The 21,861-nt window shown below is 43.3% G+C and overlaps 1 long non-coding RNA gene across 1 annotated transcript in view; it reads left to right on the plus strand.

The window, feature by feature from the left end:
• The window catches only part of LOC146821085 (uncharacterized), a 95,456-nt gene extending 74,070 nt beyond the window's left edge, over positions 1-21,386 (plus strand). Inside the window, exons 2-3 of the long non-coding RNA XR_014962660.1 lie at positions 17,500-17,665; positions 21,334-21,386. This is a non-coding gene — a long non-coding RNA (uncharacterized LOC146821085). The remainder of the gene's footprint in view (positions 1-17,499; positions 17,666-21,333) is intronic.
• The last annotated feature ends 475 nt before the right edge of the window (positions 21,387-21,861 follow it).

A 21,861-nucleotide genomic window follows, 5' to 3' on the forward strand; every position in this document is an offset into this window, starting at 1 on the left:
ATATTACGATGTTTTCAATGCATTGCAACCTTTCCGATTTACCACCTATCATAGGAAAGGAAAAGATCAGGGTATTGCTGACTATCTTTCCAGATATCCTCTAGAATCCATTCTTGCAATCAAGAAAGTTAGGGGAGGGGAATGTGAGGAAGAGAAGACTACCCCAGAGAAAATGTTGCCGGATTTTCCGCAGTTACTGTGCCCCTCCTGTGATAGCCGGCAACGCCGCACCTGGAAAGAAAACAAAGAAAGGTTTAAAAATTTTAAAACTGACTTTCCTTGCTCTACCCAGGACGTGAAAAGACCACCCCGGATGGGGAACCAATTAGAAGGCCCAGCCCAGGGTGAAAAGGACACCACCCTACCACAAGGCGAGAGAGAAGGTGAAGGTTGGAGCCCGAGGAACTCAGAAGACACCAGGAACACCGAGCTCAGGAAGATGTGGTCGGACGCTGAAGGTGGACAGACTGAGGGAGCCTACCAAAAAGGAACGAAGACGAAGAAGACCTCAAGAGCTGGAGTGAAGAGTGGTGGACACCCCGGAGAATGCCTATATGCCGCCGCAACTCAGGAGTGTTGCAGCATCCGCGGTACGTACCCAAAACAGGGAAGTGCACTAAAGGGGAGGGTTGGGTTACCTAGAGGTCGGGTTCCTCTTTTTTCTGTTGTTGGTTTTGGCTTTTTTTTGTTTGTGTGAGTAAAAGAACACAGTAGTTACAGTACATGCCCTGAAGGGGTGGGGTGGGACACCCAAAAGAAAGTGAACAGATGGGTTATAAGGAAAATCAAGAATCCGGATGTACGTCAGTCGGTCAAAACAAAGGCCAAATAGGTGTACCGCAAGATCATCTTAACCCAGTACAAGCCGTTCTATTGAAAGGAATCAAATGCATATCGCCTGGGTTAGAGCACCAAGAGGGAGAGTAAGAGAGGGGCATGTGGTAGAATCACATTTTTTTTGTTCCTTCTTTTTGAACATCTATAATTTCAATCACATCCCCTCTTGGTCTTGAAACCAAGGGGTTATATTTATAAAGTCAGAACTGGTGAGAATACCTACCCTGAGACCCCATTTTTCTTTATCATCTCTCAAATCCCACTTGATGAAAAATTCTATCCTGAAAATACCCTACATAACCTTCATACTTACCACCACCTCTTCTTTTTCCCGAGCCTCTGGAGTAATCCCCTCCTGGAAGAAGAAGACAACAACCTAAAGGAAAGAAGAAGGAAAATCTGAAGGTTCCAAGCAGAAAATCACTAGCCTTGTTAAGAACATCATTGACTATACTCAATGATAATCCGTCAAGATTAAACACATTCAGCCTCCCCGCTTCTTTTTACGCCCATCCCTCCCACAACCTACAGCAAGAAAAGCCCCAAAACTTAACATGAATAGATCAAATTTTTCCACTTAAAACCAACCCTTTTTTAGTGAAGTGTGTAGATGTGGATTTGGAGACACACAGAGAAACCTACCAAACTCAGATATTACTGAAAACTAGACACCCAGGTGTGTCCAGGGTGATATGACTTGTGTCACTCCCATGTAGGTTTCATACCATAAGGCATTTCAAATCACAAGCTTAGGCAAAAAAATGCCTTTTCCTCAAATTTCAGTGAGAAGGTTCTAGATTCTGTGGACATCCCCAAATGTTCCCACATCCCTCCTGGTAGAAATGGTACCCAGCTTGTGCAGTGGGGCCTAAGCCATGCATCACAAAATGTCCCCAGGCTTGATGTGGAGAAATTAAAAAATATGAGAGAAAAATTACCTGGTTTGGCAATGCAGGTAGCTGTGGAACTTGGACCTGAGCTCTGTTGCCACCCAGGAAAACTACAACCCTAGAGATTTCTGAAAACTAGACACACAGGGTAGTCCAGGGTGGTCTGGCTTGTGTGGATCCCATGAAGTTTTCTTACCCATAAGGGCTTGCAAATTGCAACCTTTGACTAAAACGCACATTCTCTTCACATTTCTGTCAGACATAGTTCCGGAATCTATGGGGATCCACAAACCTCATACCAGCTAGTATTCCTAAACTTGTCCTGAAAAAAATGTACCCCATTTGTGTGGCTGGTACTAGCACCTGTGATTCAAAACACCCCAAAACGAGACATGGAGACATCCCATTTCACCAATCAAAATTTATCTTTTTTTTTACAATGGGAAGCTGCAGAATTTGAGCCCAAACTTGTCTAGCACCTAGTGAAACCAACCAAACACGTGCATTTCTGAAAATGAGATACCCACTGGAGTACGGGGTGGTCTGGGTTACATGGATCCCACAACATGATGTTACCCACTGTGCCCTTCAAATCTGAAACGTAGGCAAAAACACACACATTTCCCACAGAAAGATCCAGAATGTGCAGGGGATTCACAAATGTCCTGCCACTCAGCACTTCCACCCATCTCCCGGTAAATATGGTATCCCACTTGTGTGGCTCGGCTTAGCACACATTACACAAAACACCCCAAGAGCTGATGTGGAGAAATCAAAAAATCTGGAGAACATCTGAGACTCCTGGCTTGCCCTTTGCGACCCTTGGCACTGCCTTTGGCTTCAATGATTGCAAAGGCAATGTCAAGTACAGAAAGTAAAAGGTGTCCTGGTGAGCACAGTTCACATTCTGCAGCTCCCACTGGGACCTGGAACTTTAAACTTGAGTTCAATAAACAAATACATTCAGCAGTGGAATGCACTCTTTTGATTAAATTTAAATATGACTTAAAATATAAACAACATGTTTCTAATGTTTCATTACTGTAAAACATGTAAAATGTGTTTGAATAAAATCTCAACCTCCATGCTTTGAATGGGTGATAATGCATTACAAGTGATCATAACGAAAATGCATTAATTGTGATAAGGAATATGATATGTTAATGATTGTTTGCAGAAGAGAGTTCTTAATGTCAGCAGTGTCTATTATTGTGGTGTCTTCAGGATTAAGGTCATGTGAAATCACTTCCTGGGAGATCGTATGATGTCACTTCCTATGATGTCATTGAGTCAGGAGGGATTCCATTACCCCTGGCAATTTGGCGAATTGACGTTTGTTCCAATCCCCAACTCTAATGAGAGTTCGAGGCACTAGCCACAACCAGTTACATATGCATGAACAAAACAAAGCTCGCTGACTGAGGCTAATATTAAATATGTAAACTTTGAGAAAATCGTATTTCTACAATTTCCTGCCTGTTCAAAAAGATTCATGTTTCAATCAGGGTAATTTGATCCTTTTTTAGCTAGTTGGGCCCCCAGACCTCACTAACAGTTTAGGGTGCGGGTGCGCTGAGCTGAGCTGCAGACAGGAACGCTTCAATCATCAGTGCAGGAGGTGCAGTGACACCAGGATCAATGGAGTATGTGGCCAAGTGCACCCCAGACCGCTATGGCTGCTTTTTAACACCCAGCCCATCTAAGGCTAGAGGGGGCTGCATTTTCCTTGCCAGCGTTAGTGCCCATTGCACCCACAAGACCCTACTGGCTGCAAGGTCAATACATGTGTTTTATTCGCTTCATATGTTGCGCTTCTCGGAGATCCGTGATGGGGAAGCTGTAGCGGCTGGGGCCCACCCTGGCTCTCTGGGGACTTGCCCTCGGCCAGCCTCTCTCAGCCCTGAGGCTTCAACGAGGAGTACTGAACCGGCTGACACAGGGACAAGGACTGGTGACAGCTTGGGACGCCTACAGGGTGCCCGGGAGCCGCCTCCCTCTGTACGCCACTAGCAGAGGGTGTGAACATCACTCACACATTCACACACACACACACATAAACTGCCGGGACGGCGCTCGACAGTCTTGACAGGAACCAGTTGATAAACAACGAATCAATTCTGCGTCCTCCCATTGGCACTGGGTGGGATGTTTAAGAGGAGAAATACATCTCGGCACTTATTTTTTCAGTAATTAATAACTCCAGTGAATTTAATAGGTGGATCAGGGTACAGAGATGACGAGGAGAGGGGGCAGTAGGAGAATAAACGGCGCAGAGTATTAAATAAACCACTGTGTGGGGAAATGGAAAGAAAAGAAAGAAAGAAAGAAAGAAAGAAAGAAAGAAAGAAAGAAAGAAAGAAAGAAAGAAAGAAAGAAAGAAAGAAAGAAAGAAGGAATAAGAAAAAGTAAATAAATAAATAAACAAACAAAGATGATAGACTAAGAGAAGAAAAATAGGGAGGGGGCAGATTCAGGCAGGGGGTGAAAAGCGCCACAGAAGGAAAGGGGGAAAGAAAAGGAGGAGGGGAGTGGTTAGAGTGAAAGAGCGAGAGGGACAAATGAAGAAAGAAAGGACGACAGTGAAGGCACACGGTTGTGAGACCCGGAGATTCTTAAAAGAGGTGGAGGAGAGGGTCTAAAGCAAATAAATATGAGCGAAAGTGTGTGCGTGCGTGAGATGGAGAACACATAAATAGATTTTGAGTGTATCTCTTACACTGGAAGCCCTCTAGCCCTATGCTTAAGAAAGCATTAGGCACATAACGCAATCGCATTATTTCTTAGATTACCAACAGGCAGCAGGCAGGTTCGGCAGTGTGGCAAGTAACTGCCCCCGCATCGTGGGAACGGGCTGTCAGAGACAATGATGGAATTGACAATGCGCGCACAAAGGCCACATTTGGGAGAAACCATATCTCACAGCATGCTGGGAAAAGTGAGAAATAGCAGCAGATGCTCCGAGGACTATAAGCAACAGATGCCTCCTGGCCAGTGTTCAGCTCGCACAACCAGATCACACCATTCATAAAGAGGGGGCATTTTTCTCCCTCTCTTTGTAGAGGTGGCGGCGGTGGGGGCGGAGGGGGCGGCGAGCACAAATATTGCTGAGGAATTAAAAACAGCAGATGGTGGCAGCAGGATTTGATGAGATTAGGGTCAGGTACGGGGGGTATGCATTTGGTTTCAGCATTAATCACCCGTTCCCTTTGGGGACTGGGAGTTCAGGACGCCACTGCAGCATCACGTTGACCAGTTTTGGGTTGTGTTTTACTTCCAAGCTCGACCCCATTCACACTCCCTTGTCTATTTACAAATATATTTATATTCGCCGCCCCTCCTCCCACCTCACCCCGTCAGGACGCTTTCTTCCTTCCTTCATCTCTGATTGGCTTACAGAGTTTTTGTTTAGATAATAAAGGCCTTTGGCCAACACGAGTGATATAAGCTATCCAAGTAGCATGATTACATTTTTTTTAACAAGGAACACACTCTTGCTGCCGGAGCTGCCTCTGTGCAACCTAGATGTACGATGTTTGCAAATCAGCAAAAATATAGAAAAGCTGAAAAAAGGCATATATGTCCACCATATGGTACATGTGACGGCACTCAGTATACATCCCTAGAATTATGCTTCACTTTTTTCCTTAAGTGCCCTTTATTTTGTCACGGCTTATTCCAATGCACTAGACTGCCAACAAAACCAAAGTCACTATAGCTTGCACTCGAATCCATCCATCCATCCATCCATCCACCCACCCACCCACCCACCCACCCACCCATCCATCCATCCATCCATCCATCCGTCCGTCCGTCCGTCCGTCCGTCTGTCTGTCTGTCTGTCTGCCTGCCTGCCTGCCTGTCTGCCTGTCTGCCTGCCTGCCTGCCTGCCTGCCTGCCTGCCTGTCTGCCTGTCTGCCTGTCTGCCTGTCTGACTTTCTAGCTTGTACCAGGCTTGAAGCGAGGAGTTCAGGCCAAAATATTTCAACCCTTTAAGCTCTATGTCATTAATAATGGTAAGCGGTACATGTTCTGGAGTACAATGGATGTCCGAAAAATTCTTGATTCACTCCACAGGATTAGACCCCCCCCCCCGTCCCCCAGAATTGGCCAGCATCCACTCTTTTATAAGACAATTATAGAGAGATGCCAACCACTTGTAAAACACCAAGGCAACTAACCTTTTTTTGGGTGGAACAATTTTTATTATTGTAACAAACATGTAAAACTGTGTAATATTAAGTTCTTAATACACGTGAGATTCCAACCATTGGCATATGGTGTATCAAAAATGCAGGTTCAATGGTAGGTATCCATGTTAATGAATATATTTTTAGTTTCCGACCATATCCCTGTGACAAAGTGTTCTGGAATAATGATCAATTTTCCTCGGTGCACTCCATTACCAGTCCAGCAAATGCAGCACATCCACCGACCATAACGTTTGGAGTGAAAGCAACAGGCACATTCAGGTATCATATAAACCAGCAGTATCAAAACTGTACCATCTCTTTAAATTGAGAAATTTTATGTATGCATTGGGGTGGTGGTGAAGGGGGATGACACAATCCCTATGGTTCAATGTGTCTCCAACTCAGACTTCCATATATTCATCAAGATGAATCCTCCACTGTAACCAGAGGCAGAATCAACTGTCCAGACCCATCTATAACTGGACAGGATTTAATGATCGTGTCCCAGTTCTGTGCTTTTTGGATGCTGTCGTAATCATTGCCTCTACTCCCGCTTAAGTGCTCTACTCTCATATTTCACCCATGTGGCAGGTACTTTTCTCCATTATGCAAGTCCGAACCCTCATGGCTCTAACAACTCATCACTCCTTTGCGCCTAGTTAAAATTAATGGCAAGTCTGTGAACCTGGTCTTTACCAAGACAATTAAATGATAGTCTCAACAATGGGATCTGATGAACACAATGAGTGGCGACCACTATGAAGGGCTAGCTGCCGGTTACAACCAAGAGCCCTTTCAGAGGCCAACAATGTAAGACTTTGGAGCCCACTTGTCTCCGAAACCCAACATCAACTCTCTTCTTCTACCCTCCCTTCCTGCTGCCTTGAATACTCCACTCCACTCCACCCTTTATCTTTTTTTTCACCCGTGCCCCAATTTATAGACCCTTTGGAGACTCTGCAGTCTTATAGGACTCTCCAGGAAGGGTATGTAGGATCTCTTCTGCTTTGAGAGAGGCAGGCCATGGGGGGGTCTTTGTTGACAGTGGACAGGAGGGGCTGTGGTAAACACATACTCAGCATCACTAAATGAGAGACAAACAGGGGATCATGATGTCTGAAACACAGTTGAAGGTCTAATGTAGTACTGAACAGATGACACCACCGGTGAATTTAGAAACGGTCGTGGTAGATGCCTAATAGCTTTAGCTGCATTAAGGGATCGTGCTGTTTTCCTTTGTCTCTGAAACCTCGAACTGTAAGATAAAATAAAGCAGAATCTCAGTGCAAGTACTCTGGAGACCAAACCACAAATGTCTCATTGCCTCAAGGGCTTTTAAAAGAAGGGTAATCAATTTTCCCTGACGTTCCAACCCAAAATACCAAAATGTCAAATCAAGGGGTCATACAGTGGGAGGCATGTGTCCTAACAGGGTCAAAATTGAATACAGGGACTTTCTTCTCTCAATTTTACTCTACCTTAACCCCCAACCCTGTTTCCTGCAACATTTATCACTCCCCTCCCTTTCTGCATCCCTGCTTCTTCTCTGTAATCTTCTTCACTTCTTTCCTTCTCAGAAGTCTGCATTTGGTTCTACAGCGAGGTGAGCATCAGTCCACCCTCTTGTGACTTCCTTATTCTCATTCACTGTAAGTTGCTTCTTACAAGGTGTCCGTCCTCTATCCCCTTTCATCAATTCCGTCCTCCTCAGATTTTTAACTCCCCGATTGAAGCCAGGAGTTCCATCTGGCATAGGAGCATAAGCATCTTCTCTTCCTTGAGAGGGCATGCACCGTTCTGGGCAATGGACGGAGACACCGCAAATCTAACCAATAAAGGTGGCCTCAATTAGAGATGAGTTCAATATAAATGCAAGCATTGTCCTTTTGTATTTTGTGGAGTGTGGGCAATGTAGATCTTCATTCCTGTGGATGCTTGCCAAAGTGGACCCTGTTACTTGACTCTGACCCTGAGCATGGAGGTGGCAATGTTATATCATTGAAATAAAGTGAAAAAAATACCCATGAGGAGCATGTATAGTGCTGCTTTTTGACTATGGGCTTAGGTTCCCTCTGTATATTTAGCCCGATCTCTTCAAACCTTCTAAAATTCAAATGAACATTGAAGGCATTAAAGGTAGAGTTCAAGGGTTGGGAAATACTTCACAATTTACAGCCATATTCCCTGGGCATATAATGGCAATATCTGACCCATAGATGCAATCACCCACTAGATGGCCTGCCCAGCTATTATACACCCTCATGCTGCCTTTCGAATACCTGGAGATACGATTGCACATTGTGTAGTCATGGTGCATTGCAGGAATAGCCGTTGTATGCCCAGACAAATTCCCCATCTGGGCATACAGTAACTTCTGTCATGTGCTTGTTGTCAACCACTATGCAGCAGATATTGTCATTGTTACTGTTGGTTTGCCAAAGCATCACATATGTTCACTGTACCATTCTCCTAGCTATTGCTACGACTCTGACACCAACTCTCCTTCAACCAATGGCACTACCTTTTAGTGATGGTCCATATTATTGGTATCCATGCTAGAAAATAATCCCCCACCCTTACTCTTCTGACAAATGGCCATGGATGTCATTCCTTCCATTAACACATCAATTTTTAAAGATCATTCACTTCTGCCCCAGTCTAGGCAGTATGAAATCAGACTATTGAAAGTACGACTTTCTCAGCTAAAGCAATATATCTGTCTGAGTGAAGAGTCAATCTATAAAAAAACATATTTTGTGCTACATAGCCTGTGTTAAAAAGAGTGCGAAGCTCCTAATAATCCCAAATTCATCTTTTATATCACACATAATTCAAGTGACCCTATCAGTAAAAAATGAGCTACTTCCCCTTCGCTGCAAAGTGCTTTCCCTCTTCTTTTACTTCAGCCCTGAAAATATATACACAAGCCCTTCTCCCCCTGCTGCATCACTGATCCTCTTTCACCTTAATCTCTTCCTTGACTCCAAAGATTCCTTCTATCCACTCTCTTTAGTGGATATGATCAAGAATCTACCTCCATTAAATTTGGTTTCCACACGATCCTTGCTCCAGGCTCATCCAATAAAGTCTCATATATTTTGATACTGATCTTCTCCTTCAACCTCAATTGCTTCATTATCGACTGCATGCATTCCCATCAGGGGCGGCTCCTCCAATAGGGTAGAGGAGCTTCGCATCACTGCTTTCTCACAGTTATTACCATTTCTTCCAGTGATTACCATTTTATGTTTGGTTCCGGGTGGGAGAGTGGGCTTGTTGCTCTGCAACAAGGAAAGGGGAGGAGTAGTGTCCCTGCCCACTCCTGAGTGCGCTAAGACTGTTTGGTCGGCCCCCTGGGGCTGCCCAAACCTGTCATGCGCACTCTGCTCTTTTCCATATAGGCTGCATTGCAGCCTGCATGGAGAAGATGGCCTCACCATATGCCGCTGGCTGGGCGGCGCTCCAACCAATCACAATGCTGCTTGCGGCGTTGTGATTGGCCTAGGCAAGGGAACCTGGCTGCCTTCTTCCTGTTCCTGCCAGAGGCAGGAAAGCAGGTGAGCAGGAGCAGTGAAGACGCGGGACCCGGCCGGTGGAAAGGTACATTTAATTTTTTTTACCCCACCGCACGACCTCCCCATGTGATCTCCCGCCTCCCCACCTGTGAGCCATGCCAGCCGCAATTGAATCCCATTTGTCTCATAAAGAGACTGCATACCCTTGTAGAAAATTCTGGTGGACTTAAAAACTACTGTCACATTTTTCTTTTCACCCTACAAGCCAAAAGCCTTGAAAAAACAAGGCAACAATCAACTGTCTCATTTCCTGGAGAGACAGACGTCCTTGATCCAGCCCATTTCAAGTTTCTTCTGGCTCATGGCACAGAGATTGACTTCTTTGCTGCCTTTGATGACATCAGACTAGCCTGAGATAAAAGCGGTGGCAGTACATTAATACTAAAACCCAAAAAGAGGGCCTGAGAAGATTTAAAGACCAACAAGGGATGACTCCCCTTTATCAAAAGCAAAAACCGCAAATAGGCCCCTGGGTCTGGATGGTGGTGGAGGAGTACTGGAGTATCCTTTTTACAGGATGGTTTTCCTCACCCACGTAGGTGGCATGCTTCCTCATAGGGTAATGTCCTCGCATTGCAAACCTAGTAGTAATGTAGGCTACATCCCTCTCTCTGAGAGGGAGAAGCTCAGGGAGGTTTTCAATATTAGAAGGAGGTATCCTAAAATCTGTAGATGAGCAGGGTGTGGTGAGGAACAGAAAAGAAATGTTAAACTAACTCGATGGTATGCCAGACACTTTATTTGGGGTGTCCGAAGGTCAGGGTTAAAAGCAGTACTATGATAGGAGGGTGTTCAATCTGTTATAGAGCAGTGATGGTCGACATATTTCAGCTTCATACCCTCCGTAGAGGTGTGACAGCTTTTTTCCGGACCAGGGTGAAATATGAGTAGTATTGCTCATATCACAAAAATACTCAACCATAGAGAGGAAAAAAGAAATATACAGAACCAGTGGTTGTAGTGGACTGCCATTCAGCCAATGCTCCACTGGTGGATATGTTATCTGCAATGTTACCTGACATGCGTTTGTTCCACATGCTTGGTTGAATCACGTACAGCGATTATCCAGGCAAGGTGTCCATTTATTCTGTTGGTCAAAAGTAACCCCCAAATATGGGAAGGCAGCCACCCTAGAGATCACCTTCCCTTTGATGGTAATGGGTCTGGTTTTCAAGTACTGCATACCACATGCCATGTAGTGTGTTTTTGAAATGTTAGTGTGCCGCTCTAATTCATACATAAACTTGACAAAAAGGTCGACAAGTTCCTTAAGACCATTAGTCATGCGAGATATTAGTACTGCATCGTCAGAATATAGCAGGAAAGGTACAAGAACGGATTTCACTTAGGCAGGTCACTACCATGTACTTGTGTTAGTAGGTTGCTTCATACCAGTACTAACATTTGTGTGCGTATGAATAATGGATTGTCATGCTGTTTGTAAACATACATATGAATAGTGCACTTTCAAGACAGTCATGGACACTTTTCATGTTTTTATTGTGGAATATAAATTTGTTATAGAGAGTAATTAGGATATAGCATTTAGTCAGAGAAATATGAATATTTAAAGATACAGTACAACATTTTACCTGAATCCACAGCAAATCTATGATTTAGGGAAAAAAAGTCATGCATTTTTTGTAGCTCAAGCATATTGTATTGTATTTAACCCTGGACGTAGGACCTCAACGTCAAGTTGGCGACCGCGAGCGAGCAAAATGACATCCCGGCAAGACTTTTTCCTCGTTCGCGATCAGCAACATCAAGTTGCCGATCGCGAGCGTGGAAAATAAACCTCCCAGCGAGATTCTCAACGCGGGGAGGTCAGGTTTCTCATTGCGAGTGGTCGCGTATGCTCGCGACCGCTTGCGATGAGAAACTACCAGTCCGCGTTGAGAAAACTGCTGCTCGAGTACAAATCTACTTGAGCGGCAGAAAACGATCGCTTGCACTGTGCAAGATGCCGTTTGCAATGATTGCACAGTGCGGACAAGCATCCGGCACTGTGCAATTAGTGCAAACAGCATTTACTACGCAGCTCGCATAGCTCGTGTAGTGCGAAGTGCACTTCGCGTAGCTACTCGTAGCGCTACTGCGCAAACTACGCCCAGGTTAATTGTATTGGTATCTATAAAGCATTTTTCACACCACTTGTGAAGCCAAAAGCTCTTTACTGCATGGTCTGTTTGCATTATTTATATAGTGCTTGGAGTTCTTGAGCGCCTTGTGATGTGACCAATATAGAACATGTAGATGCGGTGCATCACCTTTGATGACGTAGGTGCACAGTGAGCTGAACGAGTATTCCAGAGGGAAGCAAAGATCTTCCTAATGAGTAAGTTCCTTCCGTAGGCAAGACATTACATCACTAGCACTGTGATATAGATGTTCTCAAAACAGACCTTCGAAGTAAGTAAAGATAAAGTCACCAGTTATACTGGGGATAACCTTTCACGGTACTATACTACTCGAGACTCGTGAATGTAGAATGCACGGAAAAAGACACTCAGAACCATTTGTATTGGAAGTCCCAGTACACCTTGTACAATAAGCAGTTCCAATAACTTTATTTGGAGCATTTAAGATAAACATGTATAGGAAATACATATATATGTGATTGCTGACATCATACAGTAACCTAAATCGTGTCACTGTATATATTTATGCTAATACTGTATAGCTGCATACCTAACCTACGTCATATCATTGTAAAACGTTCTGCTATACAAGTTGTATCTTTAACCTACCTCATGTAATTGGGAAGCGCTCTGATACCCAAGGGTCACGTTCGCTCAATATAAAACTCTTTAAATAAAAATAAAAATAAAATAAATAAAATTGCAGATAGTGTGAGATTAGATGAAGCCGTGGATGGAGGTAATTATCATCTTTTGGAGTGGGCGCTATCAAATGTAGAAACCACCTTTGATTAGAGGGTCAAACCATTGGAGGCACTGTTAAATCATCAATTATGGACTACAGTGTACTAAGGACCCTGTCAGTGATGGGGGGGGGGGGGGGTGATCTCTGAAAGTGGTAGTGCGGAACCCTTGTCATGAGTTCACCCTGTTTTTTTACAAAATTTGCCTTGGGTTCTCTGTTAGACCGAACATCCCTGGTGTGGTATTCCGCCAAGTCTTTTTTGCCTTCTCCCCCTTGCTATGCTGAACTCGTTTTTGTTAGTATTAGGACTCTGTGCACTTTACCCCTGCTATCCTGTGGTAAAGAGCTTGTGCTCGCTCCTTAAACATGGTAAAATTGGCATTCACACAATTTGGCATATTTAATTTAGTTATAAGTCCCTAGTAAATGGTACTATGTGTTCTCAAGGCCTGTAAATTAAATTGTGCCACCCACTAAAAGTAGCACTGTAAAATAAGTTTTAGGCCTGCTACTGCAATTTGTAGTGCAGTTTTACACTGCCATTTCGACATGGCAAATAAAACCAGGCCTAAACCTTCCTTTTTAATACTGGTTAGCCACCACTAAGGTAGGTCCTAAAGCAGGGGTTTCCAAACTTTTCTTTACCACAAGCACTTATCTTCAAGGAAAATCATCTCGAATTACTAATAAATATTATTAGTGTTGTAATAGTGCCAACATCAGACACAATTCCAATAGAGACCACCTCATGCAAGATTGCCAACAGTGATCTCCTCAGTGCATCAGAAAGGATTGCCAGCAGAAATCTAAAAAAGGCTATATCAATTTGATATGTCACTGCATGGGTAATACTAGCATAGCTGCAATGCCCCTGGCACCAAGGTAATTGTATTAGTAATAAGTCCTTCCCATGATACATGATTTATCGCTCAAATATCAGCATGATATATGTTTTAGAAATTCAACAATTTTTTCCCATACATCAGATTATGAGTTCTGGAAAGACACACATTCTTGTCTTGAATTCACACTTTCAATTTTAGCATACATATATTAATTCAATCAAGCAAAAGCTTCAAATTCACTAGGTTCTGCTGTATGCAGAAGAGCTAGTAAGAGGCAACTGGAAAGCTACCAGTAGCTTACGAGCTAGTCGTTGGATACGTCTGCCTTCAAGGCTCATAGGACAGAATGCATCATATGTAAAAAGTAGGACATGTGTATTTAAGTTTACATGTCCTGGCAGTGAAAAACTCCTAAATCCTTTTTTACTGCTATAAGGTTATCTCTCCCATAGAATAACGCATGGTTACGTTATTACACCTAATTAGTGATAACTTCAGTTTGAGACCAGGTAGACTAGGCTGTTTCCATTCAAATTAAGTGTTATTTACACTCTTCTTCAATGGCAAAGTAAGATTTTAAGTTACTATTTTGAAAATATCATTTTTAGAAAGTTGGCTTTTTCTGCCCAAACAAAAAGGGCCTTTCTGTCAGTGTCTAAGGTCACATGATTGTGAATGGCTCTCCTGTGGTGTTTTGTGTATTCCTTCTAGACATGGACACAAAAAGACTTTGGGTGTATGGCAGGGTATTTCTCCAACGTAAGGGATGACCCACCCCTTCCTGACTTCTAATGGCTGCCTGCCCTACCATTTACAAATACAGCTCACACCTAGGCATACCTGCCTTTTGTTGCCCTAGACCAGTGGTCTTCAAACTTTTAAATGCCGAGCCCACCCCCCCCCTGGTTTTAATGAATATTTGGAGTCCCTTCCCTTTTGACACATACTCCCAGCTAGCATATAAATGTCAAAAGATGTTAGAGATGGCCCATTAAAAAGCATAATGCTCCTTTTGGCCAGGGCCTGAAGCTGACCCTGAGAACACCTTAGACCGCCCTAGGGGGGCCCACCCCCCAGTTTAAAGACCACTGCCCTAGGTAGTGTGGAGCCAAACCCACGAAAGGGGGAAGGTTAGACAAAGGGGAAATTCCCCACCAACAGCTGGCACTGGAGATAAAAGTGGCACCTTCACTCCTCATCAGAACACTTCTAGCCATGTGGAAGATTCAGAAAAAAGGACTTCTCTGCTGTCTGTAGAAGGTAGACTGGACCTGCCTTTCTTAAGGCCAGACTCCCCAAAAGTGACAGCACAGGTCCGTTGAGTGACCTCCTGTTTGATCTACAGGGACACAACAAGCTTCCAGAGGCCTCCCTGAAACTGGACCTGTCTGAGCCCTACTGCTGGAGTGAGTCTTGGTCCCCAAGAGGTGCTCCCAGGTTCTGGACATTGGGCTGGCATCAGAGTGTACTCCTCCTGAAATCAAAGGGCAAGATGCAGATGTTTTAGGCCCCTTGCTACCATGAAGGGGCTCTTGGCACAAAGAAAAGATCACCTGTGACGGACGCCACGCAAAGCTCCAGCAGAACCAGCTCTCCTCGCTGCCAACGACCGTCTGCTACCACCACCAACTGGAAGCTCCTGTAAGACTTGGACTTTGCACCAACAGCAACAGCCCATGTCAAGTGCCAACGCAAAGCTCCAATGACAATGGGCTCTTCACGGCAAGACAGTGACTGTCTGCGACACCCAATCTGCCCCTTCCTGTACATAAACAAACCTTTAAAAAATAAATCAATTTTGTAACTTTCATGTGTGCCTCATGATGCAGCACACATGAAAGTTACAAAATATCATTTTAGGATTGTTTATGGGCATAAAAGGACACCTTCCTACACATAACCAATCCTCCCTTGCACACAGACACTCATGCACTCTGGTGCATGGGTGCCTGTGTTGGCGCTAAGTTGTTAAACTTAGTGCCATCGCAGGGGGAAACACAAGGCTGCACTACATTCTTGTAAATATGGTGCAGCCTTGCGTTTCCCAAGTGGCGGAGCGTGTCGTCCCTGATCCTCACTTTCACTCTCAATGATACTCTCAAACATGTAGTTACAGTACGCTCTTCAGACATGTGCAATCTATAGGGCCACCTACAGAGTGATGTGTTTTTAAGCAACACATTCTGTAGCTGGATCGTACCTCATCCCAACTGCCCCTCATCCCCCACCCTGTATCTAGAGCCTGGAGCGGCTGAAAGGGCTGAAATATGCACTGGCACTGTTCATGAAAAAAGGCAGTGTTTCTGAAAACATGAGTTGTGTTTTCATGAACACTGCTAATTAAAATAAATAAAAGTGTGGGCACAGTGAAGGGGTAGTGTGTAGCAGCTCACAGGTGGCAGGGCTATGCCCTGAAGACACAGTTCAGGAACTACCACTGGACTGCATATCATTTTGACAGGTGACAGTGGAAGTGGGAGGAAAATAAGGGGATAACAGGCAGAGAAAGAATGAAAAAAATAAGAGATAAAGAGAGGAAATGTGTGGGTGTGTAGAGGGTAAAGGTAGAATAAACAAGGCTATATTTTTGCACACCTAATAATGCCTGTCTCGCTCATTGCTTGTCGGGGAGTAAATGTGGAGAAGAAAAAAAACACAATTTAGGAATAGTAATATATAAATGCCCACTTATACTTACATTAACGATATTTTTGTTGCTGATATTCTTTCTACAACATTTTTGTAGCACAATATTAAGAACTTTGTATTCTTGTAATATACTATAAAAGCTCTTTAAATAAATTACATTGATTCACAGGTATAAATAAAATATACAGTTTTAGCGTGACTAAACTGCCTCACCTCACTGAAGGATACATTCTCATGAGGTGACTGACACCCATAGTATCCACAGGACATTGTGGAAAACAGGAAGAATTCTCACTGTATGCAGACATTGCATACCACCTACTTGTAGTGGCAAAAGCTGGCTGGTTTAACTGACTGCAAATTGCAGAATAGTATCCCCCGCTATTGACACTGTACAGTGGTCAACTTAAAGCTTCTGAACTACATACAAATAGATCTTCAAATGGAGTGGATTGGCTAGATCAGCTCATTTGAAACCATAACCTATTACATCCTGCACAGAGTCCATTAGGCAATCTCTCCAAGGGTGCCACCTGTGCCACAATTCATACATCCGATGATGAATACCTCATGTTGTCGTGTAGTTCCTATAAAGCCTATATAGGATCTGCGTGTTTAGACAACATACACTATAGGATTGGTCTTTGACTGATTCTAGACACCCCAACTGGGTATGTTGGCCCGTGTACCAGCTAGCTCACAGTGCAACTAGAAGCTCCTCTTACAAAGGAGAGAATAGTTCCCGGCAACTATCGAACAGGACAACCCTGATCCCTCAGAACCGTGTAGCAATGTACTACTTTTCGCTCAGTCACTCATGCTCACCTTGTCTCAGAGAGATACACAGAATAAACGGTGGGGAAGTTTTGTAATAAGTTTTTATTGAACTAGCGTCATTCTAGTGTAAAATTGGTGCGCTGAAACAACCATTAGACAATAACAGATATAAATGATTAGAAGCACTAGGAAAGTAAAAGGATGGTAGATTTCTACCATTTTGCTATAACCATGAATACAGGCAAGTATATAAAATACATGACAATAAAAATGCGTACTCCTACGATACTACCCTAACTAGATGTACCTGAATGTACCTAGCATGTATGTAGGTGTTAAGGCAAGAATCCCTCTAGGATAAAGTCAACCCCATTAACTGAAGTGAGAGACTGTTGAACCCCGTCTTGGTCTCGAGTTAGACACCCCATGGGAATGCTAGACCACTGCGAGCTGGAGTATCTGCATGCAGGAACCTCAGCGTCTCGAGTCAGTGTGTCGGCAGGGAAATCCTGATCTCCTCTCCTTGTCTCAGCAAGATGTGATATTTATATACCCAAAGGTCTCCCGGAGGTTCTACCTTGCTGTGCCACTTGTCGAACGTAGGATGACATTGGGAATTAACTTTATACATAGTTATTATACAGGAGATGGTAGTCCTGCTGAGTTTCCAGAGAAAATCCTGCGTTCTGTGTGCAGTGTCGTATCTAGGTAAAAGGTCAGTCCATAAGAACAGTTATGTATGTAATGTAAGGAAGAATATAGGTGAAGGGTTAGGATGTTACCTGAGCCTTTATTGGGGAACCTATTTGGAATATAACAATGTCCTCCCTCTAAACCTCCATTTGCTTAGGTTCCCCTCACCTAGCTGCACCAGTAGAGGAAAACATTATGTTGATGATGTGGAAGGGTGGAGTCGCACTATGAGTTGGGAGCCATCCTTTGCAGAGATCCTGAAAATGTTGTTACAGATACAGAAAACCTTCAGCACTTCAGAGGACAACTTTTTGTCGATATTAGTAAGTCCTTTTGTATGATACATGTAATGTTTGAAGAATTTGTATTCCTTGTCTAGCTCCACTGTCTCAGCCTCTAACTAGATCCTGTCTATTTATGTGCATGAGGAGCATGTACAGAAACGGTCTAGACAATGTCAGATGCAAGTCTTTCTAATGCATATCAGACCTAAGGTTAAGTACCATACTGATAATAACTACAGAATGAACTGTTATGCTGATAATTTCATGTCCAGCACAGCAAGTATCTCACAATAAGAGCTTCCTGAATGTCTTTCCTTATTCCCTAGGTAGGTGTTCTGAGAATCACTAAATAGACTTCCTTGAGAATTGATTTTAGCAGTCAAGTAGAGCTGTAATGCTAGCTTCTTAAAAGCAGTCCCCACTGATCTGCACTGCTTACTCTATCATATAGAAATGACTGGAACAAAAGTCAATTTTTGTTTCTCTAACATCACAGAATCTTTATACATTTCACCCCACTGAAAGATCGGCTAAATTGGCATGTACTTTAGGAACAGTGGAGTCAATACTTTGTCATTGCATGAGTTAAAGTCAGCTATGGAGTCAGTAGAATAGGTTTTTAAGATGAGTCTGCCCACCTGCATGGTAAGCATCCAAGGTTATAATCGCAATTTGGGAATGGTTAGGCGAAAGATGTACCCATGGAATTCTCTGCACTCCACCAGTGTAATTTATTTTATCTTCTTTTAATTGATATCCATAAGATCCCCCAATTCCTCAAATGACTGTTGCGACTGATTTTTGAACACTTTCTTCATCGCTCTCTTGTGTAAAAAAGCATGAGGCATGAGATGAATACATGATGCCCCATTCCTAATAATGTATTTGTTGTTTTCATGGTCAAAAAGACTGAGACTTCTGGTAAAGGAGAACATTGCTCTGGATTGCCACTACCCTGTAAAAACATAAATCACTTTGCTTTCACATCAATTATCTCCACCCTCATAGAAATCCTTTAAGCTGAAGTCAGAAGATTTTAGTAAACTGACAGAAGTCCAAATAGAATAGTAATTGTTGAACCCAATCCTCTTTTATTAGTCCATCGCCCAAGAATAAATAACATCATCTACAAGTTTGTGTGCGGCTTTCAATCTCAGATATGCTGCCCCACTGCTGAATATTTTGTGAACACTCTTGTTGCCAATATTAGTCCAGATGGCCAGGAGTAAAGGATGTATGCCACTGATGTAAACCTCAAGTGTGTGTGTTGTTTGGAATGTGGAGATATGCATCCTTAAGATCTATCATTGCTAGTTGTCTACCAACAATAGAATGGCCTACCTCAATATGGCCGTCCTAATTTTATTGTCTTGACATGAATGTAGAAGTCTCAAGAATAGTATAGGTCTCTTTTGAGTACTGGAAAGTACAACGCAAACCCCTTGACTGCTCTTCCTTTCTGGAGGTTTTTCTATTGCCCCTCTCTAGACTAGCGTTACAACAAACAAATGATGGACGGAATGCGGACAATGCATACATTCTCCCCCAGTCAAGAGATCTGGGTTAAATCCATCGTTCTTTTACCCACTACTGTTCCCATGAGGCACAGGGTCAAGACTGATTTGAATATGGCTGGGTTCAAACTGGAACGGCATGGTGAGCAAAAAAACGATGGATTTAGGCCCAGATCTCTGTACTGGGGTGAATGTATGACATTGTTCTGCATTCTGTCCATCAATTGTTGTTTTTGCATTTGTCACCCCGAGTGGGAAGGGTATACCCAGACGTGGGTCCCTTGCTCTCCATGCCACTGGAAATCAAGCAAGCCTGGCTAAAGACGGCTGAAATGCCAGAAACCGGTCCTAGGATGCTTGTTTCCAGTCCAGGGAGAACCTGGCTTGGCAGTTCGGGCTGGACTGTTCCCATGAGGCACAGGGTCAAGACTGATTTGCATATGGCTGGGTTCAAACTGGAACGGCATGGTGAGCAAAAAAACGATGGATTTAGGCCCAGATCTCTGTACTGGGGTGAATGTATGACATTGTTCTGCGTTCTGTCCATCAATTGTTGTTTTTGCACCTCTCTAGACTATAGCAATGGCCACATCTATCAATAGCACTAGAATGTGAATTGCTTTTATGTAGCAGAATGAGCAAAAAACCTGTATACCTGAACTCAGTTCTCTGGTCAAGCTCGTGGTTCAACGGGTATCAATACCAATTCCACACTACCAGAGATGCATGAATCTTCCTTCCCTGGATTTCGCTCTTTTACTTTAGATCAAAGACTAATGATGAACAATAATTCCCAAATTTCTAAAAATGACTGCATGTTCCCACCACCTTTGGTGCAAATTAAGCACTTCTTATGCGTACAAAATCACATTACAAGTATCTACCTACTGTGCACTCGCAAACGACAATTAACCAACCAACCCAGAGAATAAAATGGATATGTCCTTCCGCTCACCCACCCAGACACATCAGCCACTGCAAAGATCCCCGTAACTTGAATGGAAATTACTTCCACACAAATCGGTTCTAAACATTGAGCAAACCCTTTACTACCCTCTCACAACCTCCCACCTTCAAATTGCAAAAAGAATCGATTAATCGCCTTCCTAGAGCCACAAAAAATTGCACCGAAATAGAGAATGTGTTATGATGTCCTCAGAACAGTGTTATACAATGTGAATAGAGTAATATGAAATAACGCACTTGTAATAACTTAATTAAGAGGAGAATTGAATAAGGTGAACCTTGGTCTATAGTGGTTCAGGAGGTGAAAAATATTGGTCTTGAGAGCTATTCCAAGCGAATTCCAGTGGTTAGACTATTTACAATCATTCCCTCTATCAGTGTTTGTGTATTTGAGGATCATTTCTACCAAAAATTACCTACACAATAAAATCACAGTCCTTTGTGTGCAAATGTTTTGATGGAATGATAGTGGATGGGGTCTAGACCCAGGTAGGACAGTCCATATATTGAAGTGATGTTTGCGCATTTGATAGAATCCATCGCTGGGATCATGCAGCTCCCTCAGATAAACTAAAATATAATCTTACGAGTATCATTTTCTTAAAGCGGAATCCGGGATGCTGATTTGGATGTACTACTTTAAAGGAGTGGAATGGAAAGCGAATAACTTTCCGGGCACCCCGAAGTTTTCCCCCCAAAAAGATAGGAGTAGTAGATAAAGATTTGGACGCTTGACTGTCAGCCTCTATTTATGTCTGATTAACCCTTTTCCCCTCAGCAGATAGGAAGTGCTTTTGTTCCACCTTTCAGTGTCCAGGAGCCAATTAACTCTAGCTGGCCATTGCTGTCCAGGCCCCATTGTGCAGAAGCTTTTCTTCTTCATTGACAAATTTCCAATTAATACGTGCCATTGGTGAATGAAGCCGTGTCATTAGCCGGGAAATCTCCCACTCCCTCTGGAGTCACGGCCTTTCTCTGATTGTGGTTTCATACCTCTTCTGTCAAACTTCGCGCCTTTACCTTTTAGAGGAATTCATCAATTAACATTGTTCTTCTCTCAAGAGTGAACAGGCCGCGTGACGCACAATGGCCAGATTACCGAGCTGCGTCTTGATTTAAACACTTACCTCAGCGCTCCAGCTCTGTTCCTTCACCCAGAAGCAATCCATTATTTGTAAGCTATGCTTTGCTCTCTGCAATCCTGATCTATAAACACTTTCTTCCCAGCAGGGGAGGCTTTCAGTTCCAAATCCGGCTCCTCTTCGGAAGCAGGAGTAATCTCAGACACCCGGGGCCCTCGGCTTCCAATGGTCGCCCTGCTTTATGCCAGGCATTACTCTTCAAGAAAATGGCGTCCACTGGGTGCCCATGTTTAAAATGTAAGTCTATTCACAGGGCTAACGGGCGTTGAAAACAGAAAGAGAAGGGAAAGGCCTGCAAACGGTTATCTCACACATCTGCATGACAAACCTTAAAACAATGTACAGAGGTTGTATTTAATGTTAATATGCTCATCGTTGAAGTGGTACTCCTAACAGGAGATTGGGTTGGTGCATTTGTTTTTAAATTACACGTGTATGTCGAGGCCATAGCATTGGCAGATACACATACTATATATAATTACGTGTGGCATGACATCAACATAAAATAGCTTAACATGGCATAACATATTGTGAAATTACATAACAGTGTGACATAGCATCACAAATGAATGACACTACAAACAAAATAGCAGGCTATGAAATACAGCAAGAC

This window comes from Triturus cristatus, chromosome 6, assembly GCF_964204655.1.
Source record: "Triturus cristatus chromosome 6, aTriCri1.1, whole genome shotgun sequence".
NCBI classification, from domain to species: Eukaryota; Metazoa; Chordata; class Amphibia; order Caudata; family Salamandridae; genus Triturus; species Triturus cristatus.